Source organism: Strongylocentrotus purpuratus, unplaced genomic scaffold, assembly GCF_000002235.5.
Source record: "Strongylocentrotus purpuratus isolate Spur 01 unplaced genomic scaffold, Spur_5.0 spur5_scaffold_5, whole genome shotgun sequence".
Taxonomy (NCBI): domain Eukaryota; kingdom Metazoa; phylum Echinodermata; class Echinoidea; order Camarodonta; family Strongylocentrotidae; genus Strongylocentrotus; species Strongylocentrotus purpuratus.
This window is the reverse complement of record NW_022145611.1, coordinates 3,814,570-3,832,639: the sequence shown is the minus strand read 5'-3', so window position 1 is coordinate 3,832,639 and position 18,070 is coordinate 3,814,570. Positions and strand designations below refer to the sequence as shown.

The 18,070-nt window shown below is 35.3% G+C and overlaps 1 long non-coding RNA gene across 1 annotated transcript; it reads right to left on the bottom strand.

Moving 5' to 3' along the window:
• Window positions 1–3,118: 3,118 nt before the first annotated feature.
• Window positions 3,119–13,015, bottom strand: LOC115929703. Its single transcript, XR_004066683.1, has 2 exons — window positions 12,931–13,015; window positions 3,119–3,202 (listed from the first exon to the last, which is right to left on the bottom strand). It is a non-coding gene; the product is annotated as an uncharacterized LOC115929703 (long non-coding RNA).
• Between the last annotated feature and the right edge of the window lie 5,055 nt (window positions 13,016–18,070).

Below are 18,070 nucleotides of genomic sequence, written 5' to 3'. Positions count from 1 at the left end.
TCCTGAAATCATATTTACTACATGGTAATTTTTCTTCATTTACACTATTATATTTCAGCATGACCTATGTACAATAAAACCGGTCTGTTTGTATATTTTGAATGGAATGTATAGCACTATTATCCCCACAAAAAATAGCAAATGTTATTGAAATAATGTATATATTTACACAGGTGATATACCAATAGCCTCATACAGAAGCTATGCCGTAAACATGTTTACAACTTTACAATGCTTTCATTTGTTACATATTTAATGTAAAAAGAGCAATAGCTGCAGTCAGGTTTAATACGCCCACACAAATATGGATGTGTTGCCCACACCTGAAACATAGCACAAGAGATAATAAGGCCAGTCAAAGTAAATAATAAGAATGAAGTACCGGTAGGCACTTGGTCACCTTTGAATTCAGAAAACTTATGGAGCTTTTAATAACTAGTTTGTGATATTTAACATGGTTACAGAAAAGAAAAGAAGCCATATAGGAATTTAGATGATGACAGGGGACTAATAATTGTCACCTCTTATGTTTTAGTACAGTATTCAACTTTTGCAAGAAATAATTTCAAGGAGCTTGTAGAATGGTAATCATCTTGCTATCTAGCAACACATATCAGAAAAACCTGAACAAATAGTTAGGCAGGGGGTTACCAACTTTTGCATGAGCTATAAGACACTACATGTAATATATGCCTCCGTGGCGCCTTAAAGTGATCTCATTTGGTTCTTGTGTACATACACATCTTTAAAAAATAGTATGGTTGAATGCTCAATATTTTTGCTTGTTTGGGTTTATTTTTTATGTTGAAATCATCTTGTAATACAAGCTTATAAGTGGTATACCATAACCATTCTCATATCCTTTTATCATTATTCTAATCATTTTACAAACTATTTAAATCACATATAAGGTTTATTAGTTGCAAGATGATTGTACACCTGAAGTTGACTTTTCCTGAATGCCATTACGATAATACCATCAAATAAATATTATCTAATGGACTTTACATAAAGTGCTAAATTATTAATGCAGTTTTGGCAGAGATAAGGTGCTCAAAGGATATCTTTCGGCACCCATTTCCTTCATCTGAGGCCTAAAATAAAATAATAATAATAATGATTCCGCTTTTATATAGCGTATGATGTCTCCAAGTGCTTTACAGATATATTATTACCCCGGTCATCAGATTCAGGCTTACCCGCACACTATGTATGCACATTCTCTACTTCCTGGGGATCATTCCAGCCAGGTGTCATTTTTACAAGTGCACACTTGCTCATCTAACCACATTAACTTTCGCATCCTACATACCGGTAGCTCTTTTCCATTTTCGTAAGGAATTTTGTACATCATAGGGCCGGCAGAAATACATCTCACTTTTCAGAATACCTACGCTTACTCTTTAGGGTGAGGTTTTGTGAGGTTTCCTCTAACAATAGTGGATGATCGACCTTTCACAAAAATTTGTAGTATAATGAAACAAATGGATATCCCACATTTATCAAACTACACACCCTATTTGTTTAACTTGTATAATCTTAAATTGTTTGCTCTAATTCAAACCCAAATTAAATATCATCAAAATACAGTGATATTGAGTTCTGTAAACTCTTACAAATTACACTTTTTCAAATTTGTGTAACCTCCAAGAAACTTGCAAATTATTTTAAATAATTAAACCCTTTAGATATAAAGTGTGAAATTTTATAGTCATAGGTTCTGAAACTTCTTTGTAAGAAATCAAAATATAGCGCTCTTTTCGATTGCCACAGCAGGAGCTTTTTTTTCAAATCAACACTAGTGAACACATATTTTTTTACTTGAGACAATTAAATATCTGGAATTAAACATTAAAAAAATATTCACTGAAAAATCTCCATTTAATGTCTCGTTGAATCAACCTTAACCTTAGGCTGATCATACCAAGGGCCATGCTATTAGCCTCTGCCAGGTCCCTCTCAGTGCGTGTGTGAAGCTGCGTAGACCTTGTACTTAAAGGGATCCCATATGAAATCTGTTGGTTTGAAAAATAAAGAACAGAGCTTCCATTTATTTTTTGGTCTCAAGAACAGTGTGAACAGTGCTAACAATAATATATCTTGGAGTACAATTCATTCAAATGTCTACAATTTCTTCCGAGATGAATTTTTTCCCTATCATACCATACCATACTATCATATCATATAATATAATATACAAATATTGTCTAGTATTAAGTATTCTACAATTGTTGTAATCTTGTACCTGTACACTGTATTGCCAATACTAACAAATGGAAAGGTTCACATTGTTTTTCCCCAATAATTATCTATAACATAACAATCTATAAATTGTATTATATGCAATGCTCTACAATTTCTATGTGGATAAGTCACAGTACAGCATATATCAAATGAAATGACTTTCAGGAACAAAACAATAACAAAGTTGAGTTATTATCATATACTAGTATATATTCTCAGTAAAGACAAATATACTCAAGAGTTTGGTTTGATCGGTCATTTTCATACCGTAAATACATTTCATGCAAAAACATCTTCTTTACCTGCCTCTTAATAAATCATTTCATTCTCCTGCTTTGAAAAATTGTATTTCAATAATAAACACTTTCAGAATACCAATACCACACATTACGTGTTGTTAGGTCAGGCAGGCCATAATGTTTACCCAACCTACATGTAGCAACAACTAATCCTCACAATTTGCATTCTGACTACCGGTATTGAGGTACAATAATAGAAAACAGGTGAATGTACATGTACATGTAATAGCTCATCGCAAGGTACACGTACATGTATGTTTACATTTGAATACATTTTGAAAATTGTCTACTACATGGGCATATTAGTCAATTATGATCCAAAAGCATCAATGTTTACATCCATTCATTGAAAAACTACATTGTACATGCATGCAGCACTTAATAGCCATCAATAAAAAAAATTGTGAAAAAATGGGGTAGGAGTCTTAAATACCTTGATCATTGAACACCCCTAAGTTTTTGTTACAATCCATCTACATTGTACATACCTCATAATTTGCTGCTACTGTTACACTGGATCAACTTGATCTACCACTTTTTTCAAAGGATAATCAAGAGCCCCTTCTCACAATCGGTGGAGTACACATGCCATTTCTCCTTTATCTTGACAGTGACCTTGTGCCTTTGCGTTGATTGTCATCAAGTGTCTACCTGCCCCTCTGAAAAATGAATAAGCATTTTAAGAATTATAAAATTATATCAAATATCTAACATATCATACAGATTACATTACAGGATCAAAAGAAAGTATTCTTATAATATTTCAGTACACTACATACATGTACAGTACTGTATGTGTAGGTGATAGATCAATATGTCTACATGTGTACATGCTAAACCAATTAGAAATTCATTTGACAAAGCCAAAGAAATCCATGTTATGTAAGCAAAGGATATACAAATCTTCCAATAAATATTTGCGAAAAGCATCTCAAGTATACAAAACAGTGATAATTACACAAATCTTGTGTATGTGAATATTGTTGAAGATGTACAGTACATGTACATGTACACCCTGTATAGGAGGCAATTCAAATTTCATAACAATGTGATTCAATCTCTGTATGACCATAGGATTGAATGTACATGTACATGTACAGAGTACTACAAAAAAATTGCCACATTAAAGCTAATGTCAAAAGGACTTCACAGAGGATTTGAAAAGACTAAAATGTGATTTAAGTTTCATGAGCTGCTATGTAAAATGATTCAGCAGTGTACTGGAGTACTAGCACTATTCTAAAGGATTTTCTCAGTGTCACATTATAAGACATTATACAAAGCAATATTTTTGAATTTTTAACTAACAATTTCCTACTCGATTTGGTTTTCCTACATTCTTGTATGGCTGGTAGTTTGTCTATCCACAACATGTACTCTCTAGGTGAAATTTTACAGGAACCAGTAGTGAATTTGATCTTTGTTTGCTTTATTACCTTCATGTATACAGTAGCAGGTAATTTTACATGTACATGTACCATGCATTAAAATGCATATTTGCCCGGTTTTGAGCGGGCAATATTTCCTGATAGTTTCTCTCTTTCGGGTTTCACCATTCACTTTGAGTACAAAGATTGTGTTCCATATTGGACCTTTCAAACAGCTAAAATCGCCGCAAAGTTTGAGCAGACTATCATGCGGCGCGGTAGTAGGGTATAGTGACCGTACGTGATTCACAAATGAATAGGTAATAATTATAATCTTTTGGGAGATACAGTGATATGCATTTATATGTACATGTATTGCCCTTACTGAATCAGTGAAGGCAATACAGGGTGTATTACCTTGTTTCTCCCTCAAGGCCAGTAATATTATGTAAATGACAATCATGTTAAGCTCCAATTAATGACAGGTTATGCCAAACTATACCATTTGAGAACCCTTCATCCCAAATCTTCTACATAGGTGAATTTCACATATCTTGGGGGCAAAGAATGTGATCCATAATAGCTATTCATAACCATGTACAGTATCATCATGATATTCAAACTACATGTATCACATCAAATGTAATACATACCAACATATTTGATTTAGAGAGGCTGTGTTGTTGTGAGGAAAAGTTTTTGCCCTGAATTTTTGTTAACATTTTTATTTACATAAGGGTGGTGTTGATATGCTTACTATTATTTACATAAATAGAAAATGAATTAATGTGACACCTACATGTACAGGGTGTATATCAAGATTTTTTTCTCAAAACTATTGCAGCTACAATGTACCATTTAAAAAAAAGGTAGGCTATTTGCTTAGAAGTCAGGGTCAGCAAGACAACCATTATTGGAAGACATTGGAAGATCACATTACCAAAACAAAGTATTCAGAATTTTGAACCACATTGCTCACTTCATCACTGTATGGAAAGAGAATGACTACCGGTAGTCTGATTTGATTTACATTTCTTTAAATATAGCCCAAAAGAATACTGGTACTATTTACATGTTCAGTGAGATGGAGAAAGGGAATGGCCCATAAATCGTAACTGATACCACTTAAATCTATAATGCAGCCTCACAGCTCACTGAACATTGTATAATAAATTGAAACAGGATTTTCCAAAGATTAGAATTTTATACTACTCAAAATAGTAGGCTTTTGACCACTTCTATTGCAGGTACAGGCCATAGTTCATCCATACTTCAGAGTTGAAGCTGCCAGGAGAGGAATTTAATCTATTTCTTTTTATTAGTATACAAATGTTTTAATTTTCTAATTATACCTCAGATCAAAACCTGTTTTGCTTTAAAAAGTGATTTGAAGAAAGACACTCGCAACCAATTTCAACCAAACTACCCGGTAGTAAATGGAGCTTCAAATTTAGATTGCATGTACATGTAAATGTCACAGATATTAAATATTTGAAGGAAATATGCATTTCTGAAACAATCCACCCTGTTTAGAAAGTTGGTTTTTGTTAATATCACTTATGAGAATATAATACTATCCTTTTTTATTCTGTAATACGTGTAGACCTATTTCTCTATGCAATGATACCCAATTGATTGTGGTGCTATTATTGAGAGTTATCATTTTGAGAGTTTCACCAGTTCTTTTGGATAACAAGACATCTGTTTAGGTGCAGAAATCTACAATCACTATGGAAATTAAGGACAAAGAAAGCGGACAAAATATACAGTTCCTCATTCTACCCTCAACAATTGCTATATATGGTAGACAAAGGAACATCCCTTCACTGCTATTATGTAAAAATGTGTAGAACAAAATGCATGTGACACCCGTTCTACAGATTTTTACATAATAGCAGTGAAAGGATGTTCCTTTGTCTACCATAGCAATTGTTGAGGGTAGAATGAGGAAATGTATATTTTGTCCGCTTTCTTTGTCCGTCATGTTCATTGTGAATTTCATTAATGTACATGTATGTATTTTAGAATCAACATTAATATTAAGAGTCACTATTTGTTTTGCAACATTGTCACTTACATGTATCATGTTTCCCATTCAGCAGTATACTGCACATATCAAAGTTACAAAATCCATATTATTTAGGCACCAATGTAAACAGAAATTCATTGGTTAAAGAATGTTATGCAATGCTATGCAAATGATGAATTAACAAACAACAAACTTTTAAAAGTACTCATACAATCATGTTGACAGAAAATTAAAATTAAAATTGCAGAATAGGCAAGGTCCTGAAGTTGGATGTCTTTTGATATTCTTGTCTACTGAAAATAAAGCTACAGGTATTTAAATTCTGTAATACAGCTTTTTGACAAAGCTTTCACAATAAGAGATAACATCATTTCCTACACTGCAAGACATAAACAATAAGGTGTCTTCATTTTTGTTGCCATGCATTAACAAATTGTGTTATGTTTTGAGCCTGAACTCATATCACAGAATGTTTGTTGTATGATTGCTAAATGTTGGTATTTTTATACACTCTACATGTAAAATGGATATTCATTATTCAACATTTGAAAAGTTCTTTAATACAATAATATCTCTAGGGTTGATAAAATGTTACACTTCTATTCAACATTAACCACAAAAACATTTTTAGCTGTTGGGTGAAATATTTGCTCACTGTGTTAAAAAAATTTCTACTAAGAGTTGTTCAGTAATTGAAGTTATGAAAATAATACAGGTAATCACTATTCATTCCATATTGTTGTTAACCAATTGACCTAGCCAATGACTTTGACTCACTCCATATTTAAAAACATCATTACAATTTTTAAATATTGACTTTTGGATGATGAATGAAGTTTATAATGATGAATTTCATGGCTGTTTGATGAACAACACATCAGCAACAACATCAAAATATAGAGTTGTTATATTCAGTGTACAACTGCATGCTTCTGCTGCAAAGTATCAATAATGTTGTTGGATCATATAATATACCAACCTTTATAACAAGTTGAATCCGTAAATAAAGAAAGATCAGAGAAAAAATTGGTGAGAGTTTAAAAGAAAAAAAAATAAATAAAGGAAAGTTCAAAGAAATTGATTTAAAACAAGAAGAACAAAATTTTTAGAAAGTTGTAATCACTTAACATTCACAACCAGCAATGTACAATACCCTGTAAGTCATTCTACTGGGACATAATTGTAAATCTCCATTCGTTTCACACTTTTAAAACAAAGTTTACAGTATACCAGTCCCTTTTCTCTCAGAGCTGTACTAAAAATATATTCAGAGAGCTCAATAGGTCCTCCAAAAATGAAGAGGTTCTATCATAGTCATATTACATGTGCAAGTGTTGAATGATATTGGTCCAACATTACATCACTATACATGCCCAATCATCAATTCAAAAATTTGAAATTCATATACAGACTACAAATTTCAAACATTAAAACCTTACTTATTACTTGTCTGAGTTTGTTCAAACCTTCACCAGCCTGCTTCTAAATTTTTTCTGTTTCCTTCAGAGCATCTTACTTTTAGGGTTACATTTCCCATAAAAAAAACTATTACTATCAATACTTGCTAATGGCTCTCATTACCTTTAATATCTTTACTAATTAGATAAAAAAGGGTCACAAAATAAGCATTAAAATTGTAACTTCAAATACGGTACTCTTTTGGTGTTGAATAACTTGAACACCAAGTGTCATGTGATGGTTTAAAGGCTTTAACCTTTTTACCAGGCAAGTCTTCAATAATATTCCAATTACCGGTATTTATACAATATCTTTTATTGTCATTAAATTGTTTCTGGAATTAGTGCTGTGAGTTTAGTGTGTAATTTCCATTCAGTGCACACAGCCAGTTTATCTTTGCGTGTACACAGTTATGACATTTACCAAAAACAAAAGCAGTATTTCAGCTAGGTACATTTGTACATGTATAGTATGTTGTACAGTACATTTAAGACCAGCAATCCAGCGCGCATTCACAACAACCATTTTCTCTGTAAAGTTGTTACAGTAGTAACAGTACTGCACACAAAATCATCATGCTCATGGAATAGTCAGACCGCAATGATTGACATATTAGCGAGTTTTCGCTCAGCAACATACAGACCTTCGCGGACGCAGAGCACTCAGGTTTACGGCCGTCGCATACAGACTGCCCTCAATACAATATGTGGTTTTGCTTTTCGGTGAATGCGTACGTATTTCTACGGAGGTATTGCATTTGCAATGCAATTTTCGTAATGTAACCAAATTTAATGCAAACGTCTTTGTGAAGTGCCTCGATACAAAATATTTCTTTCACCTGATAAGGATAATAGTATTTCAATAGACAGAATCCAAACTGCATACATTAGTTGTTGCCAGTTCGACAAACATTAGGGGTATTTCGCAAGCTAATTGCGGACAGAGAATCTGCGGTTCGTGTGCAAAATCAAGAAGCTACTATAGTAACAGCAGGGTGATCGCTGAGGTACTGAAATCAAATTTGGCCAAATCTATGGGCGTTCTCAATGACGCCCCAAGTGAATAAACAGCCAATCAGCGAGCTTGTACCAAAGATGGTTATGAGAATTTTGTCGTCTAATAACGAAGGATGACGAATTTTAACGGGCGGATCTAGCTTTTTTTCTATGGCGTGGGCGGGCGGGGTTGACATTTGAAAAATCGCACCAACCAATATTTTGCTTAGTGGGGGGTAGGGAGCACTAAAATTTGTTTTCAATTTGAAAAAAGTGCCAACCAATATTTCGGGGGGGGGGGGGAGAGGTAGAAAGCACCTTGGCCAGCCAAAGGGGGGATTTAAACCTCCTAACCCCCCTAGATCCGCCCCTGGCACAAAGGACTCTTCGGTGAATTTTGTTTCTTCCGATTATTGTTTCTGAACAGTAACAACATGAATATGGATATGAATTGTTTTAAAACTTGATGATAAATTATTGTTGAAATTTGATAAAAAGCCGTTTTGTGGCTTGGTTGAGACAAGTTGTGCTAGTCGTGTAGTCCCGTCTGTACTGTATTGCGTTGAAGGGAACAGGCCATTTTCGTAATGTAATCAAATTTAATACATACTGTACGTCTTTGTGAAGTTCCTCAATACAAATTATTTCATTCACCTGTCTAGGATTCGCAATAGTCAGAATGCAAACTGCATGTATTAAGTGTGGCAACAACTAATGTATGCAGATTGGATTCTGTCTATTTAAATACTATTATTATTATCAGGTGAATGAAATGGTTTGTATCGAGGCACTTGATTCACTTGGGGCGTCATTGAGAACGCCCGTAGATTTGGCCAAAACCCGTTCTAGATTTCAGGGCCTCAGTGGTCATCCAACTGTTACTATAGTATCTTCTCGATTTTGCACACGAACCGCAGATTCTAATTCCGCAATGAGTTTGAAAAAAATTGCCTATTATTATTACCATGACGGCAAGAGAAAAGACTCAATGGCATTGGAAAAGTTGTAACTGTACAGGTGTAGTAACCATACTGCACACAAAACCATTGCGCTCGCTGGAAAGTTAGATCACAATGATTGGCATTGTTTGCATGATGACAAGAGAAGAGACTCAACGGCATTGAATCAAAATCGTACAGTGTATGGAAATGATTATTCAAGGAAGTAGCAGTGGAACTTAAACTTTATTTTTAGACTGATGACATGTTTGTGAAATATTGACTTCAGACTCTTATAATGCTGAAAAACAGGTGATTATTTGTTCTTCGTTTATCTGTTGTGTAGTGGTGGTTCGTGCCTATACACGGTCGCAGCACTATTCTGGATAATAATTTAGTCTGGTTCTGCATAATAATTTATCAAATATCTTCTACACATTCTTACTTTTTTAAAATTATCTTCAGAAGCATTAATAGAATTCATTGCTAATCAACTATCAACCAAACTACATGTACAGTAACTCAAATGTCATCCAAGAATGGTGGTGTTGTTGTATTTTACAGCTATTTTCAGTTCATTCCTTTTTCTTTTCAGGAGATTTTTGTACATTGTACAGTACATCAACCTTTAGGGCCAATTAAGTGTCATCATTGATTTGACGGTATTGAAGGACTCAGATGGAGGAGTTATTATGTGGTTACTTAATTGGAAAATTGGAAGTGATCAGTTGCATCACAATAAAGAATACCAGGAGTTATACTGGCACATACATGTACATCATTACATATTAGTAAAGATTTGTTCAATCAGAGATGCAGTCTTGTTTAATAGTTACCCTGGTATAGAAAATGTGAGTAACTCATACCAACAAAATCATTACCACTATTTGGCATACATGTACATGTACATGTACAAATATAAATATGGTCAATGTTAACATTAATCCTTATATACCGGTAATCATCTAGTGTATAAGTAAATGTTTGCATGTTTGATTTGGGTTTCTGAATATTTAACTACTATCAGCTTGCCAATTTGATTATTTCAGTAAAAAGAGATTCAATATCATCTGACTTGAGGAGGCGCAATAGCTCAGTCGGTAGAGCAGTGGTCTCGTAATCCGGTGACCCGGGTTTGAAACCAAGGCGATGTGCTAGTTTGGTAAGGCATTAATCCTCACTACCAGGTTCCTCGGAGAGGACCTAAATCCGTCGGCCATCTGGTTGCTTACTTACAAACATTTATGCATTCTTAGCAGTCAGATAAAATAACCATCACATTGACCGAGTCATGATGTCATCTCTAACAGTAATGTCAAGAGAATCTGAAATACCGTAAACATGGCATAGTGTAACCTTGTTTATTGAACAATAATGAAGTACTTTCATGAATCCATGTGTTAGAGAAAGCTAGAGAATGAAACCTCAAATACTACCAATATATTCACCAATCTCATTAATTTCTATGGAGGTTCCTTGAGTGAAATAAGGTTATACATGTATGTTAATTTGTCCTAATTAGGAATTAAAAACATCTAAATTAGTAATACAAAATGTACGTTTTCTGCATGCAACAGAAAAACAAAATTAAGTATTCTTTTTTTTATCAATATTTATCCTCAAACACAACTTTTTTGAAAATCCTTGCAGAAATGTGTTTTAAATGACATCCTTGTCTTTCACATTATGATACAATTTAAGTGAAATTTTGTCATCAAATTTTTGGCAAATTTGGGGCTCCCAACACTTTAGAGGGGCTTTAAACTGCAAGGGAAATGTTCACTATGGTTCATTGTACAAGATATGTACCAGCCAAATATGTAGTTGGGGGTATGTATCTAAATTATCCATTGCAGGCAAATGATCAAGATCTTCTTTGCATGAGATTAGCTTTTTTACATTTTTGTTATAATTTATTAAGGGGATGAGTTCAATAACTCATCCTGACTTGTCCTCCCAGTGGTTTAGGATGGGATCTTGTTGCGGATAGCAGACCAGCATTTTTCTTTTGATAGGGTCTTCTTGGATTGATTTTTTCCAGTAAGTTTTCTTCCACTCAAAGACCAATGCACTTTGTATACAAGTTGAATTTAGCTGTAATTGAGCAAGATTTTGTCTCTATACGTACGGGTTAGTGAGGGGAGGCTATGCAATGCAGTTTGTGTGTGATCACCCATCTTAACTCGCACAGAAGCTTCAAGAAAAGCATCAGATAAGCTGAAAGTACATGTACCTGTAAGTCCTTCTATTTCGATGTTCTACAATTAATGTTATTTTCATAGTACCGGTATAAGAAAATTAGATTCATTTTGTTTTCAATCATTTTTTTTCTATATCATTTTGTGTAGATTCTGGAGTAAATCTCTAATTGACCCCCCCCCCCCCCCCCAACCCCCTCCATTGTGCATATGCCAAGGATAACCGTAAATGTGTCGGTGTATGGGGAAGTTTGACAAATGTCAGTTTTATTTCAAAATTCCCCATACCAGACAGTTATTTCTGTCTATTGGCGAGAGAGATGCCAAGGCCAAAGGTCTCAATGACTGCTTTGAGGATGATTGCATCTGTGCCATATTGTTAGCACTTACAATTACATGTACACTGAATTCAGTTCCGTCGTGAGTAATTCTCCTGCTCGTTTGCTTGGAGTGACAAGATTTTGTGTGTATTTGTAGTATCACGTTCTTCAATGGCAGTTTGCATTCTTTCCATTTGTATTTTTTTCATTTGTAGAGGTGTAGATCTATGGACTTATTTTCAGCTTACTGTATCTGTCCAGCTCCAGTTTGTGAAGCTACTGAACTGTGCAGGATGGGTACGGCGCTCATGCACACACAAACTGCATTGCATAACCCAGGGCCGCCAACCCTCCCGCATTTGGAGGGAGTCATATGCCACCACACTCCTTTTCCCGCCGTCCCACCAGCTCGTAGCAGGAGACTCTCGCCAACACGCCCTTCCTCCTGCTCTCCCGCAAGCTCCTGGTTTATGAAAAAACCTCACGCCAGACGTGTAAAAAAAACCAGCGTACTTGTATCATATGGATTTTGTTTGCTCATGGGGGGGGGGGGGTAGTGGGCACTTCTAGTTCTTACCCTTCCCTGTTGAGCTCCCCACAGCCACACTCAGTCAGCTCTGTATAGAGGCAGTCAGTGAATATGGAGGAGCCTGACGTAGTTATTTATCATGTTTAGATCTAGATCTATAGTATAGATCTAGGCTACAATGTAGCACAACCATAACCATTGATATCAGACTTTTCAGAGACCAAAGGCAAAGCAAAGGCAAGGCTTTCATCGGTCCAACATCAGGAACATGCAGGCTAGGTTCGCGCTCATCGATTGACGAGTACTTGTACTAAAATGCATTAATTAACTGACTAACGAAGTTATAGTCTCATCTTCTTAGGCCACCGCCGGCAGGCGGCCTGGCGGGCGCAGCCGGGCTCAATTCATTCAACCAATGGTGGTGATTTGGGGCTTTAGTCTGGATACTGCGTTAGAAGCACACAGTTTCAACTAATGAAGCTATGATAAGATATATATATATTTAATCTACTACTCTTATTGACAATTAAGGAAAAACCAAAACAAACCTTACCTTAAAACATCTCGAAAACACCATTTTAGCGGCTTCTGTGGCGTGGTCTGTCTCTGAGGAGCTAGAGGGCATGGGACGACGGATCGACGATGAACTAATAGTAATAGGCTAGTCTAGTTCTAAGCACACGCAGACCGCTATTTGTGACATTAAGCTGATCAAGTGTGTCATGACTCTCATCTCGACTCCAACTGACCGTCGACCCTACGGCTATCCCCAGTGGCATATCTAAGGGTGGGGGGGGGGGGGGGGAGGGGGTCCCTCCCCCCTGGCCAAAAAACTGTTTTCAAATCAAAATGAAGACGGGCGTCCTCCCCTGGGGTGGGCACAAAAAAAAGGGGGTGGGGGTGTTGATTAAAAAAAAAAAACAGTGCTCAATACCCCCCGCCCCCCCCCCCTCGTTGCTCGTGTGTCAATCACGGAACTTCCGTGGTGTCCATCAGAAAGATCACATAATGTTGTTGTTTTATAGTTTTTATTGGCGTGTATATTTAGACTGCAATAGTCTTTTCACAAGCTTGACGCAAACATTATTTCCTATAATTTCATCGTCATTTCTCTCCATCATAAACTTAAATAATGTTATATTCCAATCCAACGTCTATTCTGATTAAGAGTATAGCAATTTAGAACAACAGTCTTAGAAAAACATAAAAATTGACCGGTATAATAATAGGCCCAAATTATCCTGTTAAAAAAAAAAAGTTTATGGTAATGTTAAGACTTTGGAACTGTTCCTTAGTCTATTTTAGCAGTGTTGAAACCGTCGATACCCATGTACATGTACATGTGGCTGTGTTTTAGATGAATGGTCGAAACTAAAATTTATGCTGAACAAATAAAGCGACCAAATAAATGAAATGTTAAGCTTTGCTTATGATTGCGGTCTCCTGCACTTTTCCAACAGAATAGTTCAGATAATACTTTAAATTTATGATAATATGTTATGGAAGTAATAAGTTTCGTTATTATATGTACATATATTATGTACAAAAAACATTTTGACATTAAGAAATTATTGTTTGTTTATGTTGTATTATACCTTACATGTATATTATGTTCTTTGTTATTCAGTTATATTTTATTTGGAAAATATGCAGAAATAAAATCAAATAAAAAATATACGAAATAAAACGGGTGATAATAGTGAGATGCGCCTACAATTTCACATTATTTTATTCTGTTCACCCCACGATCCAATTTGATGTCTGAGAAAATTAGACTAACTTCCGGCAACATGGGAAAAAAAAATCATTACTGCGTATACTATAGTAGGTAGTCTTTAATAATGAACAGGTTACGACGTTACATGGTTGAATGTTGAAACGAGATGTTGTATATGGTCAATTTCTCTCTCTGACAAAATATACTGCCACATCTTTAGACACACGCAAATATTCCTCATGCTCCCTAGGCCCTGCCGAGGGCTAAGTCAATCAGAGATTATTGAGACTTAATATAATATTTAATTATTTCTGTTTTCAAGACTAGTACCATTTATCAATACATGTGTAGGCCATTTCACAATTATATACTTTCCACTTGAATAGCAACAATAAGCATTATCATAATTTAAGACTAACAAAATATATATTATTACATTAGCAAACCAAGGAATTTGTTTTTTCCAATAAAAATATCCTTATTCCTGTACATGAACTTCAAATTGGCTACTTGCCTGGTTGCTGCAGAAAGAATAGATACGTATGTGGCTAAACGTCATCATAAAGCTTGGCCTTTTCTAAAAACATACTTATAATTGTACTTTGATGATTGTGAATAAGCAAAGAATCAATAACAATAAATAACAAAAGATTGTTATTGATATGTATATTATCAAACAGTATTTATGTCAGTATTTTGAAGGGTACGACATTTAAAACGTGTACCAATATCTAAACAAAAATATAAGATTTACATCAAATTGGCCACATTTAACACCCTTCTGTACACATATAATTACGACTCAATGCTATTGATACAATACCTATCACAAGCTGGATATTTTGTAAAAGCAGTACGATATGCATTGTGCAATTATTCCACAATAGCTCAATATGTCATTGAGAACGCGGATCATATCGCCTGATAAAAAGGTCTTATTTGAGCGCATATCAACCAATGTCCAGAACAAACCTAAACGTTAGGCGCATATAACGTCAAGAGTATATAAAAGGGGATGGGGGTAAATACATTCGTTGCTGATTTCCCATTTGCATTAAATGTGCTGAAACTCACATGAAATGTCGATTATTATATACCTCATCGAATACGAGGTGTAAAATTTCTAGCAACCGACATTAAAAAGGTCTTTTTTGAGCGCATATCAACCAATGTGGCAGAACAAACCTAAACGTATAGCGCATAACATGTATATAGAGTATATCGGTGAAGGGGGTTTCGGGCTTTAATACAGTCGCCGCTATTTCCCATTTGCTTTAATTTTGCTGAAATCACATGAAATGTAGATTATTATATACCTCACCCAATACGGGGTGCACAAATTCTAGCAGTTGACAATAAAAAGGTCTTATTTGAGCGCATATCAACCAATGTCCAGAACAAACCTAAATGTTTGGCGCATATAACGTCCAGAGTATATAGAAGGGGGTGGGGGTTAATACATTCGTTGCTGATTTTCCATTTGCTTTAAATGTGCTTAAACTCACATAAAATGTAGATTATTATATACCTCACCCAATACGGGGTGCAAAATTACTAGCAGCCGACATTTAAAAGGGTTTATTTGAGCGCATATCAACCAATGTCCATAACAAACTTAAACTTTTTGTGCATATAACGTCCAGAGTTTTTAGAAGGGGGTGGGGGTTAATACATTTGTTGCTAATTTCCCATTTGCTTTAAATGTGCTGAAAATCACATGAAATGTAGATTATTATATACCTCATCGAATACGGGGTGCAAAATTACTAGCAGCCGACATTTAAAAGGTTTTATTTTAGCGCATATCAACCAATGTCCAGAACAAACTTAAACTTTTTGTGCATATAACGTCCAGAGTATTTAGAAGGGGGTGGGGAGTAATACATTTGTTGCTAATTTCCCATTTGCTTTAAATCTGCTGAAAATCACATGAAATGTCGATTATTATATACCTCATCGAATACGGGGTGCAAAATTACTAGCAGCCGACATTTAAAAGGTTTTATTTTAGCGCATATCAACCAATGTCCAGAACAAACTTAAACTTTTTGTGCATATAACGTCCAGAGTATTTAGATGGGGGTGGGGAGTAATACATTTGTTGCTACTTTCCCATTTGCTTTAAATCTGCTGAAAATCACATGAAATGTCGATTATTATATACCTCATCGAATACGGGGTGCAAAAATTCTAGCAGCCGACATTAAAAAGGTCTTTTTGAGCGCATATCAACCAATGTGGCAGAACAAACCTAAACGTATAGGGCATAACATGTAGAGTATATCGGTGAGGGGGTTTCGAGCTTTAATACAGTCGCCGCTATTTCCCATTTGCCTTAATTTTGCTGAAAATCACATGAAACGTAGATAATTATATACCTCACCTAATACGGGGTGCAAAAATTCTAGCAGCTGACAATAAAAAGGTCTTATTTGAGCGCATATCAACCAATGTTCAGAACAAACTTAAACTGTTGGTGCACATAACGTCCAGAGTATATAGAAGGGGTGGGTGTTAATACATTAGTTGCTAATTTCTCATTTGCTTTAAATGTGCTAAAACTCACATGAATTGTAAATTATTATGTACCTCATCGAATACAGGGTGCAAAAATTCTAGCAGCCGACTTTAAAAAGGTCTTATTTGAGCGCATATCAATCAATGTGGCAGAACAAACCTTATTGTATAGCGCATAACATGTAGAGTATATCGGTGAAAGGGGTTTCGGGCTTTAATACAGTCTCCTCTATTTTCCATTTGCTTTAATTTTGCTGAAAATCACATGAAATATAGATTATTATATACCTCACCCAATACGGGGTGCACAAATTCTAGCAGCTGACAAAAAAGGGTCTTATTTGAGTGGATATCAACCAATGTCTAGAACAAACCTAAACGTTTGGCGCATATAACGTCCAAAGTATATAAAAGGGGGTGGGGGTTAATACATTCATTGCTGATTTCTCATTTGTTTTAAATGTGCTTAAACTCACATAAATGTAGATTATTATATACCACACCCAATAGGGGGTGCAAAAATTCTAGCAGCTGACAATAAAAAGGTCTTATTTGAGCGCATATCAACCAATGTCCAGAACAAACCTAAACGTTAGGCGCATATAACGTCCAGAGTATATAAAAGGGGATGGGGGTAAATACATTCGTTGCTGATTTCCCATTTGCATTAGATGTGCTGAAACTCAGATGAATGTAGATTATTTTATACCTCATCGAATACGGGGTGCAAAAATTCTAGAAGCCGACAGTAAAAAGGTCTTATTTGAGCGCATATCAACAAATGTCCAGAACAAACTTAAACTTTGGTGCATATAACGTCCAGAGTATATAAAAGGGGATGGGGGTTAATACATTCGTTGCTAATTTCCCATTTGCTTTAAATCTGCTGAAAATGACATGAATGTATATACCTCATCGAATACGGGTGCAAAAACTCTAGCAGCCGACAATAAAAAGGTCTTATTTGAGCGCATATCAACCAATGTCCAGAACAAACTTAAACTTTTGGTGCATATAACGTCCAGGGTATATAGAAGGGGTGGGGGTTAATACATTCGTTGCTTATTTCCCATTTGCTTTGAATATGCTGAAACTCACATGAAATGTAGATTATTATGTACCTCATCGAATACGGGGTGCAAAAATTCTAGCAGCCGACTTTAAAAAGGTCTTATTTGAGCGCATATCAACCAATGTGGCAGAACAAACCTAAACGTATAGCGCATACCATGTAGAGTATATCGGTAAGGGGGTTTCGGGCTTTAATACAGTCGCCGCTGATTCCCATTTGCCTTATTTTTGCTGAAAATCCCATGAAATGTAGATTATTATATACCACACCCAATACGGGGTGCAAAACTTCTAGCAGCTGACAATAAAAAGGTCTTATTTGAGCGCATATCAATCAATGTCCAGAACAAACCTAAACTTTTGGTGCATATAACGTCTAGAGTACATA